Source organism: Salvia hispanica, chromosome 4 (assembly GCF_023119035.1).
Source record: "Salvia hispanica cultivar TCC Black 2014 chromosome 4, UniMelb_Shisp_WGS_1.0, whole genome shotgun sequence".
Lineage (NCBI taxonomy): Eukaryota > Viridiplantae > Streptophyta > Magnoliopsida > Lamiales > Lamiaceae > Salvia > Salvia hispanica.
The window spans coordinates 19,392,828-19,411,668 of NC_062968.1; the positions used below are offsets into that span (position 1 = coordinate 19,392,828).

Below are 18,841 nucleotides of genomic sequence, written 5' to 3' on the forward strand. Positions count from 1 at the left end.
AGCAGACAGAAAATTATAGCTTCCATATTTGAAGCAACAAGCACCATCCTATATCTTGTAGAGTACAATGTCAAGTTAAAAAGAAAAGAAAAAACAAATATAACTCTACAAGAAAGTCAATCCAGCCATATTAATATTCATATTCGCAAGAGGCAAATTTGTTTGCCTACTATTCTTCTTCTGGAACAACGTACCTACGTATCAACCCTGGATGCTGCTCTCTGTCTTCCGGAATACCACGCCCGTGTTGCCTCATCATAACTACATTCTCCCTCTCTCCATAATTATGGAGCCTCCGCCCAATCAAGTATCGATCATCTCGTATCGAGTTGTGGAGATTCGTGAACCACACGTGGAATCGCTTGGCACAGAAATACAGCACGCTGAAGATCAGACATCCCAGCCACGCAAATCGGTACACAGCTGAGTTTACGACCAGCGGGTACCCGAATATGGGAAACACCCCTCTCGACAGAACATACGGTACACATAACGCGGTAAGCAGCTTCATAATGATCGGGAACACAATCTCCCGGAGAACCCGGAAGGCTTGCAGACGTGAGAAACCATCTTCTCTCACCCTTTCAAATTTTAAACGCCAGCTCTGTCCACCAGTGGCATCATGTGATCTAGCATAACCTATTGGAACCAATAAAAGTTCCAGAAAAAAAAAATGAGGTTTCTCTGATTCCACAAAGAGCAATATATAATATACCAATGGAAATAGAGATGCTCACCATTCTAGTCCAGATCTTCAAAAATATTAGCCCCATTGCCCAATCTTGATACAAAAGGAAAACCGGACTTTCATCCACTGGAACCCGCATTGGCACAATCACGAGGAGTTCAAACAGCAGCCCGATTAACACTGGAATCACGAATATCTGCAATTGCAAGAGAGTGAACTGTTAGCCGACAATGGATTTTAAATGTATTTTATTCTTTTGCACAATTGACAAGATTCTTACCCATATTGACAACAGCACAGAACTCTTGAAAATAATGCCACACCATTTCCATATCTGGTTAAGCAATACTCTAGTTCTCTTTGTTCTAATGAGATCAACACAGTACCTTGCTCCAGCCAAACCAGTCCAAATGACATAGCTTCCAATGAGCGTATAAATCTGGAGAAGAAATCAACGTGTAAAATTTTCAGCATCACTTTCATTCTGGAGTAAATATAATTCAGTCTCCATCAGATTTTATCACCACTTTCTTACCATTGCACCTAATGCCATGACTCAATGGGAGAAGCGGAAGGGCATCAAAGAGTGTTCTCCCGAGGGATATTGGTACAATTATCAACGGGATTGAATATAAGCAGTGTCATCCAAGCAACCATCAACAATAGCACAATCCAAGTACAAAAGCCCACCTTCTGAAGGAACAGCCACATAATATAAGGTGAGGAGTACTACAGATACACACACCACAAAGAAATACCAAGACCCAGCTACCAAATGATTCATCGTGAAGCTATCATTATCCAGAAGCAACAACTTAAGACGGAAAATGATTACTTTTAACAACATAACAGACAAGTAATATTGAAAATATTGAAGTTGCAAACCAATAATAACAAAGTCAACTAATCAACTAAAAGATAACACAAACCAAAGCCAAGCTGAACAAGAAACAAAGATCACACCAACCAGTGACTCCAAGGCTGTACACCCATGGATTGACATGATCTATGGCTTAGTGCTATGATTCTCTGTATTTCCGGATAAAGAAGAGAACAAAACTAGTCTGAAGATTCAAAGGAGAACCTAATCAAACTCCTAAACTGCCTAGTGCCACTCAACTTACGCTACTACGCCACATCATCTTAAGATACATACACAAAACAAAGGAGTGACCGAGCAACTATAGAGCTATATGTGCACTACTTAAGACAAGGCAAAAGATCTTTCACTCAGTATATGTCCCCTGAATCTCAGGACCTACTGGTTTTATCCTTTGACTGGTGAAATAGACCCTGAGTACTGTTAGAACTTACTCTGTATCAGTTAGTTCATCATCAAGCTCCTCAGTCGATTCGACAGTTGCAGCCAAACGTCTGGGTCTGTTCACATCTTCAAGGGCTACCACTCGTTCCTGACCAACTGCGGGTCCATGTCCTCTCTCATGTCTGCCCATATCAGCATTTCCATTTTCATGTCCACCATTATCATCTGGCTTTGGGAGTAGAAAATCTGTCAAGCCAAGAGCCCAGCCAACAGCAGTGAACCAATACCGGAGAAGGGATTTGAGAGTATGTCGTAGTTTGAAATGCTCAATAGCAAAAGGAATGCATATTTGAAATAAGAGCATGTCAGCTGGAATTTCAGTAAATGGATCGGAGACACTGCAAAAGAAAGTATGCATCCATAAATTAGAGCAGATAGAGTAAATTAACAGAAAGACCCAAACCAACTTCAGAAGATTGTAAAAAAGTCAAAGGCAGTCTTACGAGATATCCAGAGGGAAAATGGAAGGAACCATCTTCATTGCTAGTTTAACAGGCAAAAATACCAACATGACTATCAAACTCCCGTATACAGCAACGGACAACAAAACTCTGAGCATGCTTGTGCACAGGATCATCAATGAGATCACGAAATGGATTGTAATTAGGATCAGCAGGATCACGGAGAAAGTAAAGAACCCCATTGCGCAGGACCTACAACATATGGACATTTAGAAGTTATAAAAAAAAAGCTAGTGCTGAAAAAAATTATTATAAGTTTGGCACAATTCATACCCCTCGAAGAAGGCTGACAAAGATACTTATTTGCAGCATGTACACAATTCCCACAACCCAATGAACCAAGGAGCTTGCTAATGGCGAAACTGAGAAGAACTCAACTCTCTGAGAAATTGACTTCCCAAACATCCTTATAGTACAAACATCCAGCCACCAACCACACATCAGAGGGAAAACACCCAGCTCAATCACCAGAAGGAACGCAACTTTAATCATTGTCATAAGATGCCGCATTGCAGCCACAAACTGCCTGAAGAGGGACGGAATAGTTTCTGCAATGGAAGCAATACCATAGAACCTCCCCATTGTCAAAGGTTCTCCTCTTGAATACCTGATTAAGGTAACAATCCCAAGATAGAAGATGACAAAAGAAAATATGAACATGTAGCCAACAGCAAGAGTAGTAACATCAGAGAGACGTGGCGCCCAACTGACTGTGCTTTCAAGATGTCTGTTGCCACCGTAGAGCTTATATTGCTTGCGATAGTTTGTCCTGTTGCATTTGCTTGCAGTACATCTGCAACCTGACCAAGCATCCTTTGGTCTTGATTATCAGATGTTAGATTTACAACAGCAGTCAGAGCAGTTTTCAGAGTGATATTGGCCAAAGAAAGTGCTGATTCAGTCAGTGGAACAACTGTGGACAACACTGGATTGGTAGCAGATGACAAAATCCAAGATAGGTAAGATATTATAACCGTCCCAATGAGAATGGCACAAAGATTACAACTCCAAGGAATATCATATTACTTGCAAGAACCTGCAAGAAACAATGGTACAAACATTAACTTTCTCAATGACAATGCATATTAATACAAAATATCACATGGATGAATTTCCACAAGGATCAAAGGTTAATTTTTTGATAACTCATTGAACGTGAAGACTGTGCTGATAACTCATTAAAGATTTCATGCAGGAAAAGCATGATTTTCTCAACCATGCCTCATAAGAAAACAAAAGGTCACATATCTCATAAATAATAAGAGCATCCATAAGAATTTTGTGGTTGAAATGATGACAGTGTGATTACTAACTAAATGAAAGCAAAATATGAAATAAATTTTATTCTCAAAATACTAAACATAGTTGTTAAATTTGAAAAAATTTCTCATGCAAATATATCCAAACACAGTTGGTTTCTTGTTACATTGATTGCATAGTGCATTATTAAATAGGAAAAAAAGGCGACAAATGATTTAGCATGTTAAAACAATTAAAGCTAACATAGCTAACTAAGCGAACCAAAAGCCTTAGCAGAATTAGTAAGAAAATAACAGTATGTACTACTCCATGTAGAATGGAGACATGCCCACATAGAATTAGTTTGCACAACAATTGATAAGAAGGACCTTCAGGGCCATTTAGCAATAGGACCTCAAAATCAAATGAAAATAAAATCATGAAGACTTACTGTAAATGCATTTTCAACCAGATGAAACACAGGCCCCTGCATGCCAACCAGCTCATCAAAAGGTACATCTTCTGCCCCATCAGCATCATCCAAACCATCAAACATCTGTTCAACCTGAGCCTCAAGCCGAGCTGCCTGCATCTCAACCTAGCTGCAACATTTTCTGCATTTCGTCGAATCATCTGACCAGCACCAGCAATTCCTTGGGCTCCACCAGCATCTTCACCATTCCCTCAACAGGAATATTTCTATTGACTTGAGCTGGATTCCTTCTTGCAGCACGAGCTCCATTTCTGTCTCCTTCATCTTCTCGTCAGCATCTTGTCCACCAAGCTCTCGTAAATGTCTAAAGTAATCTCTCAAGGAAGTGCCCAGAAAAATGAAAACAATGCTAGCAGACAGCAGAAATCCATGCAAGCAGTCAGTAGAATGACTGTTGTAGATAAGTGGCTCAAGAATAATCTCTGGGCTTCTCCAAAACTTCTAACAAATGCCAGCCTCCAAATCCAAAATGTGATGAATGGAATGATGAGAAGCCAAACAGAAAGCACAAAACTGAGCCGTAGAAAGAATTGCAGAACATGGCAAGCCTTCATAGCTATTCCAACAATAAATTCTTGAAATGGAAGTCTGTGGGAGCATTTTCAGCATAAACTGGAGAAAATGAAAATGGATGTTTGCAGACCTGCAATGCAGAAAAGATCAGTTAAGGTCTGTCATTGTTTTAGGAGTTCCCTTGACTATAACAATTCGATATGCCTGAAACAATACAATTCGATAAGCCTGAAACAATACAAAACAGTCGAAAACAACAATCTCCATATATTATACTTTGAGAGCAAGAAGCTGTTGAGATTCATGCATGTTGTTGGGACAGAATTTCACAAACTCCTCTAAAACTTCGAGAAGATGAAGGAAAAACATGCATACGTGACAATGCCCGCTTCTATAAGTTAGCCTGGACAACCAAAGTTCCATATATTCATTTTCACACTAGTTCTTACAACTTACAATATCACGTTCTAAAACCGTCTAGCACTTCCAAGGAAACAGCTGACAATCATGAATCACCCAAAAACAAGAAACAAGTAGAATAGAAACATGATTTAGAGGGATGAAGAAAGAGTAAATAACTTCAACATATTAATTCAGCTAAGGCTTCATAATATCCGCCTCTGCATGAACCAACCAAACAGAACCCGCTTAAGTCAAAATTCCGATACTATTCCACCAAAATAGCTCATTATTTCCACGAACAAACCAATAGAACAATTCAAGGCGATAATTGCACGATAACAAAATCTCGTCCAGAAAGAAAAGAACAACACATCAATCATAGTTCAAACCTCGCATTGGCGAGCCTGGCTGTGATTCAGCCACTGAAGAAGGCAATCCTGGTGAACGAACTTGATGCTGCCGCTGCACGCGCAGGGTACCGCAACGGATTATCCGCGTCGCCAGGATTCCTGCAGATCCGGCAAACATCCCCTCCTCGTCGTCATCCAACAAATTAAACCTGGTCTTAGCATTATCCCCTCCGCCGCCGCCGCTACTGTTCTCTCCCGGCGAAGAACCGATCGAAGACGCTGAGGATTCCAAAGGCAAGAGCCTCTCAGCCTCCGCCGCCGTCTCCGGCCCGATCTCCATCGAGTCGGTGGATGAACCGGTGGATCGTCTCTCTCTCTCTTAGGGTTGGTGGGGATTTGTGGATTTTGGGGAGCTGTGTGGGAATAAATGTTTCCGAGAGGGCTGTTTGTGAATTTTGTGAAAATTGGGGAAACGGAAGTGTTGAACGTTGTGCGCGTCAGACTACTGATTTTTTTAAATGGTCATTTTTCAGCTTGAGATGACCGATTTGCCCATGTGTCCAGTGTTGTACTTACAGCAAGGCGAGGGGTAGATGTGGAATTTACAGACTGAAGGCGGCGGTGTATTGCCGCAGTAGATTTGGCCAGGTCAACTGCGTTTGAGGATGGATAAGGCGTGAGACAGAGTTGGTATGGTTAATTGGGTTTTTTAATGCCCCACTAGATTGAAATTACTTGATTTTAATTTAATTGGTAAATTACATAAATCAATTCCATACCTGATTATAAAATGCATTACAATTTATAACAATCCACTGCTCCAAATATTTACAATAATTACATAATTATTGTTTTCCAAATTTTGTCATGGGCTGGACTACAATCCATAAACAATATGTACCGGCCTATTAATTAGTCCCAGGCCCACTACATTAAATGCTCAAACACAATTTCGATAATGAAGATAAAATTATCCAATATCATACAATTTCGATAATGAAGATAAAATTATTTCTATCCTACTTTGGTGAAATCCATTTTTTTCTTCTTCTTTTTATTTATGAAAAAATTTGCCGTGATTTAAGCTCCTCTCACTTCCGAATTACTACTATTTTATAAAATTTTAATTGGCATAAATTATACTCTGATTTTTCATACACTGTATTACTCCTATTTTGCATCTTAAAACCATCTATTATAAATTTCTTGTGATATATAAAATCAATGAAGTACCGCTGCGCATATACATCATATATCTTGATTGAAATCAATGAAGCATTTTTATTCTTCTTTTTTCCTCTTTCCCTACACAAATTATTAGAGATAGAATCAAAAGTTGAACCACTGATTAAAAGAAAGCAGCACTAAAGCAAAATAAGATAAAATTAATATGAAAAGAGTCTATTTGCAGGGTCCACTTGATTCCATCCTATGAAAAAAGTGGAAATCCCAGCTGAATTACCAAACCATAGTAGGCCGAATGTAACTTTATAATAATTAAATAAAAGGAAAATGATATGCCGACAAAATCATTGTGTTGTTAAGCTAAATTAAATATCACTAGTATTATTAACCTTAAATCGTTCCTCTTTTTCCGGTGGAATTTTAAAATTAAACTCTCTGACTTTTTCTTTTTATTCCAGGAGTATTTAATTTTCTTTGCACATATATTACTACTGTCTTATTACAATTTTACAACTCATATAATACTAGTTAATACAATATGCATTTATATCGCATCGAAAATTAAGAGCATCCACAATAGTGAACGAACAGACAGACGAGTATTTCCCAAATGTATTCCTTCAGTAAACACTAATCCAAATAAATACACACACAAGAAAATAACCATGCTAAACATACACAGTTTACATAATAAATTTAACAAAGTTGGAATACTATTAATTTATTTTGTAACTAGTTGGAATAATATAATTATATAAACCAACCACAAATAATCGTTACCATAAAAATTAAATGGAACTTCAATTCATGTGGATCCAAATCAATATCACATTATGCTTAAAATAAGGTGCAATGTCTCATCAGAAACCTCTCAACACATTCCATCATGCATGTCTATGTTTTTCAAACGCTTCTAATTTTCCATCAATGGAAATAGTCAAGCAAAAATAATTACACATTTATGCATTTGATGCACATTTCACCATTGTTCACTTTATGACTATTTTACAGCTCAGGTTTTGTCGGTGGGCATTTATTTACACGAATTAAATCCAAGTATTCTCTCTTCTTGTTTCAGGTTATTGGTGTAGCATTATATAACTCCCAAAATTCCTCCACTTTATTTTCATCTGCAAAAAAATCAAGCCTTGCGGTGAAGCTGCATTTATTATTACATGCTTTAATTTCTTCACACACACATAGCATTTGTGTGTGTAATTGGTTGGCATAAGGATGTGAAGATGGTGAGTGGTGAGAAAAGTATGAATGCAGAGAAGTTTGATTAGGCATATGCAATTCTAATTCAAGTAAGTATTTGCAGCATCATTTTTTTGCAAGCTATCTAATTCTAAGTTTCTGACACAAATCTTATTTCCAAATTTTTGTCTGCATTTTTATAATTCCCCTCTATTTACTACCCATGTGTAGTGATTTTAGCCAGGCTCAATTTACTTTTCACCATATTGCAAGCATGCACTCTCTCTTTTAGTTTCTTGATTTGTCCTTCTCTGTAATAATTAGAGTCTGGACAATGAGTTGTCTCATTCATGTTCAAGTTGCTTGTTGTTATAGATTTGTTATTTTTATTTTTTTTTTTTTCTAAAGAGAAGTAATTTGGCTTTTCAGATGAATTTCTTGTGTCCCTGATGCAAAAGTTGTTAATTTTCTACAAAAATTAAGATTTTGTGTTTCTGTTGACTGTTTTTGCAGAAAGGGACAGTTATGGCAGGATATATCTATTAGTAATATTTATTTATTTTCAGAATTTCCATTCTTGATTATAGGGAATAGCAATGGATCAAAAACTTGGCTGTGGAGGAGAAAGTCTTCAGAGAAGACCATTCTTGCAAGTTCAGATGAAGTATGTCACACTTTTTTTACTTATTATACAGTTTTGTAGTGTTTTAATCATGAGTAGTACTAAATTTTTGTTCTACACATATAATTTACTTAGGCACAATCTGTTTCGAGTGACAAAGAAGTAGATCTTCAGAATTCATTGAAATTGTTGAATGAGAAGTTGGACTCTGCTGCTGAGGAGTGTTCGGCCAAAGATGAACTTGTGTTGAGCTTCAAAAGAGAGGCTGAACTTGCTGCAGCAGGTATATATATATACATCGAGCAAGCGCGATGATCTTCGTTGTTTTTGGTGTTTGAATAATGTGGTTTGGTTCATGAATCCATCCCACTTCAGACAGGGAAAAGGCGGAGGAAGAGATAGGCCGTCTGAAGCAAGAGCTCGGCGAGGCTCAGCAGCAGAGATCAGCTGCGAACGAGAGACTAGGCGACTTGAACTCGACGTTGAAGAACTGCATGGAGCAGCTGAATCTTGCTCGGCAGGATCAGGAGCAGAGAATGCATGATGCTGTGATGCAGACTTCTGAGGAGTTTGAGAAGTCGCACAAGAAGCTCGAGGAGAAACTGTCTGAGACGAGAAAGCGGCTGGCAAGCCTAACTTCGGAGAATTCTTATCTCAGCAGGGCTCTGATTGTGAAAGAGAAATTGGTTGAGGATCTCAATAGTGTCAAGATTCAGACACAGGCTGAGTTGGAGGCTCTGATGGCAAGATTGGATTCTGTCGAAAAGGAAAATGCTTTTTTGAGGTACGAGTTCCGGAGCGTTGAGAAAGAGCTCGAGCTCAAGAACGAGGAGGTGGGGTATAGCCGCCGTTCTGCTGAAGCTTCCCACAAGCAGCATTTGGAGAATGTCAAGAAAATCAAGAAGTTGGAAATGGAATGCCAGAGATTGCGTGGCTTGACACGTAAACGCCTCTAGTCCGCCTATGTTGGCCCGGGATATCGAGGCTCAGGGAAGAAATCAGATGACTACACGGAGAAAGGCCACATGTGGGGGTTCGCCTATGCAAGACCGCGGTGAGGTATACGGCCTTGACAACACGACCAAGCAGCTCGGGTTCTTGATTGATCAGGTGCAGGATTTGCAGAAAGAGAACACAATTTTCAAGGAGTTTTTGGCCAAGAAAGATGAGGAAATATCACAGCTTAGAAAACTCAAGGACTCGGAGTCTCGTGAGAAGTCTGAACGTAAATTGCTGACGAATACTGCTGAACCGGATGAGATCAGTTCGAAGGCTCTTGCGTTAGTCGCTGAATGTCAAATGATTGGAGCTTCGGAGATGAGCCTAATGGATGATTTTGTTGAGATGGAGAAACTTGCTATAGTTGCTGTCGATGGGTCGTTTGATGCTTCTGATGTGGACTCGAACGCCCTTGCTCTGGTGGTGCGCTGATAACTATAGTGAAACGGGACAAGAACTCAAGGCCAAAGACAAGAAACCTGATGATGATTGGCTACAGAATGTGACTAACATGATCCTGGAGCAGCACAATGCTTCGAAAGAAGCATCGATGAGCTCCTGAAGACATCAGGCTGTCCTCACAGCATCAGACATCCCGAGGAATCCCAGCCGCTTCCCATCACCGGATACATTACATGGAAATCGCCTCCTTCGTCTCCAAGCCCAACAGCGTTGATCCAAGAACCGTGCACTGAGTTAATTCCGCCAGAGATGAACAGATCCATCACCAAATTGATAGAGCTTGTTGGTAACATGAAACCTTCACAAGTAGACGATGACTATGAAATTCATACTTCCCGATGGAAAAGGAGTGATCTAACCGCAGTCTTGCAAGAATTCATTGATAGTAGCAATAAGCTACTAAATGGGAAGATCAGTTTTGAGAAATTCACTGTGGATTTGGTTTACATTCTTGAATGGATCATTAACAGTTGTGTCTCATTTCAAGACGATCCCACCGTGACAGACGAATTCAGGAAGCACCTCGGTGGAGATGGGCCAGGAACGGCCTTGCAGCTCGAATCCGTGCAGAATCTCATGCTTGAAATGAAGAAAATCCATTCAGCATGCAAAGTAGAGATCAAAGGGTTGAAGAATGAGCTGAGTCTCATCAAATCATCGGTTGATGTTAGTAGTCCGGTGCCAGGGAGGCAGGGCAACGACCAGTCACAACGAGGCATTGCAAGCCTGCAGAATGAGATGGAGACACTGAAGGAATCAAAGAGGGTGACCGAGGATCAGCTAGAGAATCTGAAGGTCGCGAATGAAGATCTCGAGACGCAGCTCCCCTTTTACCACAGCCAAGCTACACGAACTTCTCCAGAAGCTAACCTCTGTAGAAGTTGAGCTTGATGATAAAAGCCATTGCTGTCAAGAACTAGAAGGAACCTGCCTCGAGCTTCAACTACAACTCGAAAGGTATCTATCTATCTAGTGTTCCGTTGAATGATCCCAACCTTTAGCATAAGTTTGTAATTTGCTTTGTGGTTTTTGTCATCTACAGCATTGCAAACAATCCATATTCAGAGGAAGGAAGGCAGCTGCAAACTGTAAATTTCTTGAATTCCAACCTTTTTGTGATGGAAAAAACATATCAATTTTACGAAAAAAATGTGTTTCAAAATGGCAGGGGATGGAGATTACTGCAGCAGCATCTGCTAAGCTAGCAGAATGTGAAGAAACCATAGTGAAACTAGGGAAGCAGCTGAAGGCCTTAGACATGAGCGACGGGACAAAGCAAAAGCTGAAGCAGCGGTCGTCTCTGCGCGATCAGATGATGCGTGAGCACAACGGAGAGGCCAGCAACGAGGAGTCCCCAAGACAAAACAGATCATAAGCACGACAGTGGAGAACGTGGTGTCTTCCTGCAACTACAACGCTATCACTTTCCCAGACGGCCAAATTGCAACACCAACAACTTATCTTGGGAATAAGAACGAAGGAAGAAATGTGAAGTCCGGAGCTATAGTCATAGCCCCGAGCAAGAGGAGAGGAGGCGGAGGAATCAGCTTTCTGAGGAAGCTTCCGTTCGGAGGAAGAAAGGTAGCACTAAGAACACCTCCATTTACTATGGTAAATAAACCAGAACGCAATATTTTCTCCATAATTCCGTACATGTAAAAAATGTAGAGTTTCTTCAAGAATGCTATATAAATTACTCTGAGTTTATCAAGATTTATGGCAGAAACATATAGCATCTTATATCACAAAATACTTGAAAAGTTAAATAAATAAAAAATCTTGTCCTTCAAGATTTGAGGGCTGCCTCTGCGGCGGCCTTGAGTTCGAGCAGGGCATCCTGGAAGCAGTTGGCGAGAACTCGGGGTCAGGAATGACATCCTTGGCCACCAAGATTTGCAAGTCCGCGATCCCTGCATAACTCATCATATGCATCGTGATCGCCTGCATGCAGACGTAACGACAAAAAAAAATCAGCTATAAATCGAAACCCGTACTTAAAAGAAACACAGAGCATTACATGAGGTAGGCTGCTGGAAGTGGGCCGGATGTACTTGACCGGGTTCCCGGCCAGTGTGATCTCCTCCTGGGGGCCCCACGACGTTCGAAACAGTGAACGTGGTGTTGCAAAGAAGCCGGGTACTTGAGCATGCTAGCCAACTACAACAATTCATGGAATTAGTACATGCATTCATTCATTTTGATGTTTTTTTTTAAGAAGGGTAGTGATAAAATTGCAAACTCATATATTGCAACTCAAACTATGATCTAGACCGTTAAAAATATCAACAGATGACAAAATAGTAGCAACAGAAAATGTCAACACAATATCAACACAACATCATCAACCCTTGACAATGTGTTGACATTTTTTGCTACTACTATTTTGTCATCTGTTGAGAGAAAGGGTCCAGATCATAGTTTAGAGTTTGTATAATATTTAGAGTTTGATCACATCCCTTTTAAGAAAATAGAAAAAAGTGGTAACTAATGTACCTTTGGACCCAAGAGAGAAATGATGGAGTCCATGAGTTTGTAAGAGAAGGGGGGTTCCAAAGACAGTTTTTCTTGTCGATCATAGCTTTCGATCTCTTGACGAACTCCAGAGGATCTGCCTCGCTTCCGTGGTAATAAACGGGCAACAGAATCACGCCGAACTTGTTGCCCCACCGGCTACCGGGATCACCGCTCATCAGCTGGGAGAGTTCCTATAACAAAATAAAACTAGGATTAAGTAACCGAAAAAAATTATCAATTTTCAATTAGGATTTACTTTACCTGTAATCCTGTGTGGGGTCTGAGATTGACCATGGCAATGCCTGTGATTTGAATACCATTCCTCAGAGCTAGAGAGGAATGCACAAGACAAAAAAGGTGTTAGTAATCATTGATGATATGTTATGTAAAAGGAATCAATGAAGTTACCTTGAGATTCTCTCATGTCAAGGTATCTAGAAAGCCCACTTGATATTATTCCAAAGAGTACATCATTGATGGTCTGCAAACTCAAAAGCTTTTAATATTCCATACCTTCACATTTCATGTCATTTTCTGAGTTTTAAAAGCATTTATTACCAATTTAAAAAAAAATTGAAATAGAACATAATGTTTGAATAAATTTAAAATTTTACCAATTCAATAACAGCGACGCTTATGAAAAGTAGTCTAATAGTACTATATAAAAAAATTTGCTAAGCTAGTAAACTGTAAGCTACACCTATTTTGGATTTTAGAGTGTAAATTAATGCTCTACCAGCCCATTCTAACTTATCATAAAGCAATGTCATGTAAATTTAACATGCGTATCACTCTTGTGTCACTTTCAATTTTTTATACTCTTCTTTTTTCATGGTTTAAGTTGCAATTGTTGTTTAGGATTGATCACACACAATTAGGAAGAGAAATGAGCCAATCCCTTAGGAATATAAAGATGGATATATTGTGCATCTGAATGTACATGAGCCTAAGTTTAGTTTCATACCTACTTTTGCCCTCCATTTTGGTTAATATTGTTACAAAAAATAATGCAATATGAGTAGAAATTAATACTATTACTAAAATATGATGAGATATTTTGTTATAGACATTGCCAAGATAGAAAAATGACACTTTTTGAATAAAAGGATTTTTATTATGACTGACTATGAAACTTACCATATGGAGAAGTCCTTATTCGCGAGAAGAAAAAATATTTTGAATATGTATTTACCAAGAATATCTACTCATCTCATTTCCAAAAAAAAAAAAAAAATTCAAATTCTAAAAGTTTATTAAATTTAGTTAAAAACCTAAAATGGAGAGACTTTCCCCTAGCTACTATATTTAAAAATGACCAGTATTTTGTTTTTAAGTTCGAACATCATAGACATTAACAACAAGATAATTCAATGCCCTTGCCGAAAAAAGTATGTGTGCATGAAGAGTGCAAAGTTTTAACTAGTACAATCTACATCACCATATCTATTACATGCATTGTGAAAATTTAACTCAATTTTCCAATTTTAGCAATTAGGTAATATTTCCTGAAAAATCTCCATCCAAATTAGACCACATATAGTTTATACCCCAATATACTACTGTGTCAGACCAGATTAGCGACGTATCATCTAAACTAAGATTAATAAACACTTCCATTTCTTCCTTATGTAGAAATCCACATGTTATCTTCTACCTATCCATCATTCTTATTTTAAAGTACAATATAACTCAAAATATTGTGATTGTTTACTAAACTATTTAAAAAATATGTATACTACTACTTCCATCCTATAAAAATAGGTATTTTTGAGCTGACATGCTCAATCGGTAAGTAAGAAAGTGATAAAAGGAAAATGGGGCCACCAGAAAGAAATAATAAATAAATAAAATAAAATTTACTAAAACTAAAAATAAAATATGGAACTTACCAAAATGGAAAGAGCGTAAACGAAATTATTTGAACTCACCGAGTCAGTCACGGCTCGCTTCACGATCTTCATATCCTGCAGGAACCGGCCGTGGCGAGGCGCCGGCCAGAGCTCCACCCCGGATCCGCCACTAACAACAGTCCTCCGATCGCTCAGCCACGCCACCCTCAAAACAAACTCCACCACATAAAAAAAAGTAAACCAAAGCAATTTCACAATCTCCCAAAACCCCCACCTCTGGCGCGTCAGCAGCGTTGACGCGGCAGAGGCTCTGCTCCCACCCACTGTTGGCAGCCGCGCTGGATCGTCGGCGCGGCGGCAGGGTCAGGAGCAGGGACAGGAGCGAGACGCCGTCGCCGAGCGCGTGGTGGACGCGGAAGACGACGGCGTTGTGCGCCGCCAGCACGTGTATCTCCCAGAGCGGCTTGTCGGCGGCGAGCGGCGACGAGGAGGCGAGGCCGGCGACGTAGGCGCTGACGGCCTCGTCGTCGTCGGCGCCGGAGAGGCGGGCGCGGAGGACGACGAGGTGGCGGTCGACGTCGACGGCGGTGCGGCGCCAGTGCTCGCGGCCGCGGCGGTCGCGGAGCATGAGGCTGCAGAAGCGGGGGTGCTTGAGCATCAAAGAGTTGGAGATTTCGGATTTGAGAGTGTCGAGGGCGATGGGATTCTCGCCGGCGACGATGCAGGATGACTTCGTCGGAGCTCGGCTGCATGAAGAGACGCCCGGTCGGGGACGGGGCCCGTGGGGGTCCCCGTCATCTTTTTTTCTTTTTTTTTTTTTTGAGAGTAGTTTCTGGAGGGTTTTTTATCTTTTGGGTTTGGTTTTCTATGATTCAAGAGTATCTATTTTTTTTTTATCGGGGAGTTGGTGGAATTTAATTTCAACCATTTTTTTCGTAGGTATGGTATCCAACGTTGGGGTTTTTTTTTTTTTTAGTTTTAGGGTCAAAATTTTTGGGGTGGTCTTTTATTTTTGGGGACCCCACACATGTAATCATTAACAAAATTTAGAAAGAGTAAAATTAATATCATTATCAAACATGGGCTTTTAAGTTTAATTATTTTATTCTAATTTTTTTTTTAATATAGAGCCAAAGCATTAGAAATGACCATGCGAACCAGAGCTACTCTTCTGTAGTCGTAAGTAATTAAAACATGTTTTTTGAAGGAATTTAAAATTTTAATCTTTTAGTTATGTTTGAATTTCAACTAGCCATAAAATTCACTGCCCCAAATTTTTGCCCAGTACATAAACTTAACACTGGCTTGCTATTGTCGGTCGATAAGAGCCAAATATGTCGACAAGTATGTCAGAAAAATTATAAGTAGAGGTAATTTGATGAATTTGTGTTTGTTTTAGGGAAAATTCATTTAAAAATAAAAAGGCAGTTTTAATTAACTTTCACAATCCTAATAAATGAAATAAAAATTTTTAAAAATGTTTCAGCTCCCAGCACAATAAGTTTCAGCTCCAATCCATTAATGGAACACAGTCTTTTCCCCTATTTGGTTTAAGGTAAACAATTAAAATAGTTAACGTGATTTCTAAGAAAATTTCGCCCATCAACTATGATGAATTTGTAAAGCTAATTTGATGTTTGAGTTTGTTTTTTTGTCCCCCAACTCACCCAAAATAAAATCTCCTTGGGAGAAGTTAGGATCAAATGGGACCCCCATGCCCTGAAATTTTACCCTTTATTAGGGGGGCGGGATATACCCCCTAAGTTTTTTCTATTTTTTGAATATTTAAAAAATTTAAAAATTTTGGGAAAACTAACCTTTCATTAAAATTCAAACATTACAATACGAAATTAAAAAAACTACAATTTCTCAACGGGGGCTTTTGGGGCCAAACTTCTTAATCAGTCGGTCTGGAGTATGGTCTTGTTGGTTGCGCATTAGGGGTGGCTGAGAACCACCAGCTTTTCAATCCCGAGGGGGAAGGCCCCGTCGGAGCTAGATCCGGGTTCATCATCCCCCCAAAATTTGGGGACATGGCCACGTTCTTTTTCGCTATCATGTTATGCATGATGATCCCATGCCCCGGGGATGCGCCTTTACCGGCGGGGGACCCTTTCAGTTCCCCCCCGTTAGCACCCAAAACCCCCCCCTCCTTCCGGACCTCTGCCGCAAACAAGCTCTCCTCTCACCAGGGCCTATCTCCAAAAAAAAAGGGGCCCTGGGGATATGCCATCGGCAAAGTTCATATGATGTCGGCCCTTTGGGGTGGCCGAATGGCCCGGACCGCCCCGGGGACGGCAAAAATGGGCGAGGAGGGCCCTTGATGGTTGTTCCCCCGGCACACCAAAGTGGCATCCCGGGACCCGAGGCGGGGGCCGCCCCGGGGATCATCGTCGGTGCGCCCTGTCCCGTAGAAAAGGGCCTCCGGCCGGGGGGTAGTTCTTCCCCGCCGGCATAGCATTCTCCTGCACCCCGGGAAGCCGTGCAGTCTGGCATCCGCAGGGGCTGGGACGGGGGTCGGGCGTCGAAATATGTGTCCCCAAAGCCCCCACAAAATTTTACAAAAGTCTTGAGACATTGGGGCCCTTTTATCCCCGCGGGGGCTTCGAACATACCCCTTTGTTGAAAGGGCGGCGGGGCCTTTTTGACGGCGTAAGTGGGTCGGCCCCGTCTACCTTTTGGAAGTACCATCACCCCCCCAAACGTGTCCATGGGGAAAAAAAGATTCGGCCCTTTAAAAAAACGGGTGAAAAACATTGGGCCCCCCCTTTGGATTCTCGGAAAAAAATTTTAGAAAAACGTTTCTGGCTACGTCGTTGGGGACAACGCCCGGCGTCTTTCGGGCGAGGAGCGCCTCCGCCCCCCTTCCCCGCATTTGTCCGCATTCCCCGTTTATTGGGGGCACGAACAAGGCTCGAGTCAAGGCCCGTCTCCCCCTGATGTCCCAAAATCGTAGCGTCGGGATTCTTTTTTGGTCGATGAGAGAGAATAATTGAAGAGATTTAAAAATTGGAGTGTGTGAAATGGTAGTGAATAGTAGAGTTTAAATAAGAAAAAAAAATTTTAAAAAAATTAAAAAAAAATTTTTAAAGCAGGTCCTTTTGTCCCCATTTCCCCGTACGATGTGACGTTTCCTGCACGTCCGGGGGATCTATCCGCTTGGGCGATTTCTTCGTCCGAAAGGGCCGGGGCGATGCGACGGGGAAAGCATCGTGCCCCTTGGGTCCCTTAAAGCACGAATGATGATGAAACCTTTTAATTTTTACACAAAAAAAATAAAAACTTGCGCAATACAATAACAAGATATTTTTCTTTTTAAAGTTTTGTCCTTGGTGAATTTTTTAGTAATCCTCTACCGGGGGGGTGCGGCTCAAATGAGATAATACGTTGGAAAATCTTCAGGCGTTCCAAATTTTCAAATATTCTTCCTTGATTTGACTTTTTTTAATGGATCATTTTCCTTTTGATACATTTACACTTTGCAAACACCAAGGACCATTTTCAATCCAAGATGAATTTTTGCAATACATTTACACTTCGTGTTTATACATGTCGTGTCTTAAAATAAATATGGACCAAAAAGACAGAATTGGAATGAAAAGAAAATCCAAATATAGTAAGGAGACTCCGGCACTAAATAGTTAGGTTACCAAATTTTTACGTGGAAATTTGAAGATATATGTGTGTAAGAACATGCGGTAATAAATTAGCATCCCTGTTTTATGGTTGGGCAGCAACAGCTAGTTACAACTTTCAACTTTATGAGATAAACCACCACCAAATATCTGATGCAGTCTAATGTATGTTTTAAAAAAGTACCCACCCCTGTCGGACGGCTTCTTTATGTCCATTCACATTAAACAAAACTCCTTTTTTAATAAACCTTTTTTTTTATTTCTTATTTTTTAAAAAATACTTCGTTGTTATTAAAAAAATTATTTTTTTATTGGTCGTTTTTTAAAAATGTCTCCTTGTTTCTTTAGTTGGGGGGCTTTTCGGCGGAGTTTTAGAAATAAGTTGGGTTAAAAAAATGAAAAAGAGAGGGGAAAAAAATGAGAGAATAAAAAAAGAAAAAAAGTAGAGAGAAAAAGTAGAGAGAAAAAGTAAAGAGAAAGAAAAAAAAGAAAAAAAAAAACCAAAATGGAAATGACTCAAATATGAAAAACTTAAAATTTAAAAATGGCCAATAAGAACGGGGGGAGACTTGGGCGCCCCAAAAAGACAAAATAACTCCTTCAAAAGTTTTTTGTCTTTTTCGTTATAAAATAAATTTTTTTTTGAAAATCAAAACATTTCAAAATTACTCTTTTTTCTTTTTTTTTTTTTCTCTCCCCCCTTTTTTTTTATTTTCCCTTTTCCCGCTCACCCGCAAATTTTTTTTAACTTTGGAAAAAACGCTTCATTACTTGGGGGCGGGGGTAATATAAAGAAAAGTAATCAAAAAAAAGTAAAATGTGGATCTTTTTATACAATCTTTTTGGGTTTTTTAATAGAAAGTCTACGAAAAAATAACTAGAATGTAAAACCCCACCATTAATGAAA

General features: G+C 39.9%; 3 pseudogenes; 1 reads left to right on the forward strand and 2 right to left on the reverse strand.

The window, feature by feature from the left end:
• LOC125219815 lies at nt 1–5,878 on the reverse strand (annotated as a pseudogene).
• Nucleotides 5,879–7,896: 2,018 nt separating this feature from the next.
• LOC125220576 lies at nt 7,897–11,646 on the forward strand (annotated as a pseudogene).
• Nucleotides 11,569–15,066, reverse strand: LOC125219814 (annotated as a pseudogene).
• Nucleotides 15,067–18,841: the final 3,775 nt, after the last annotated feature.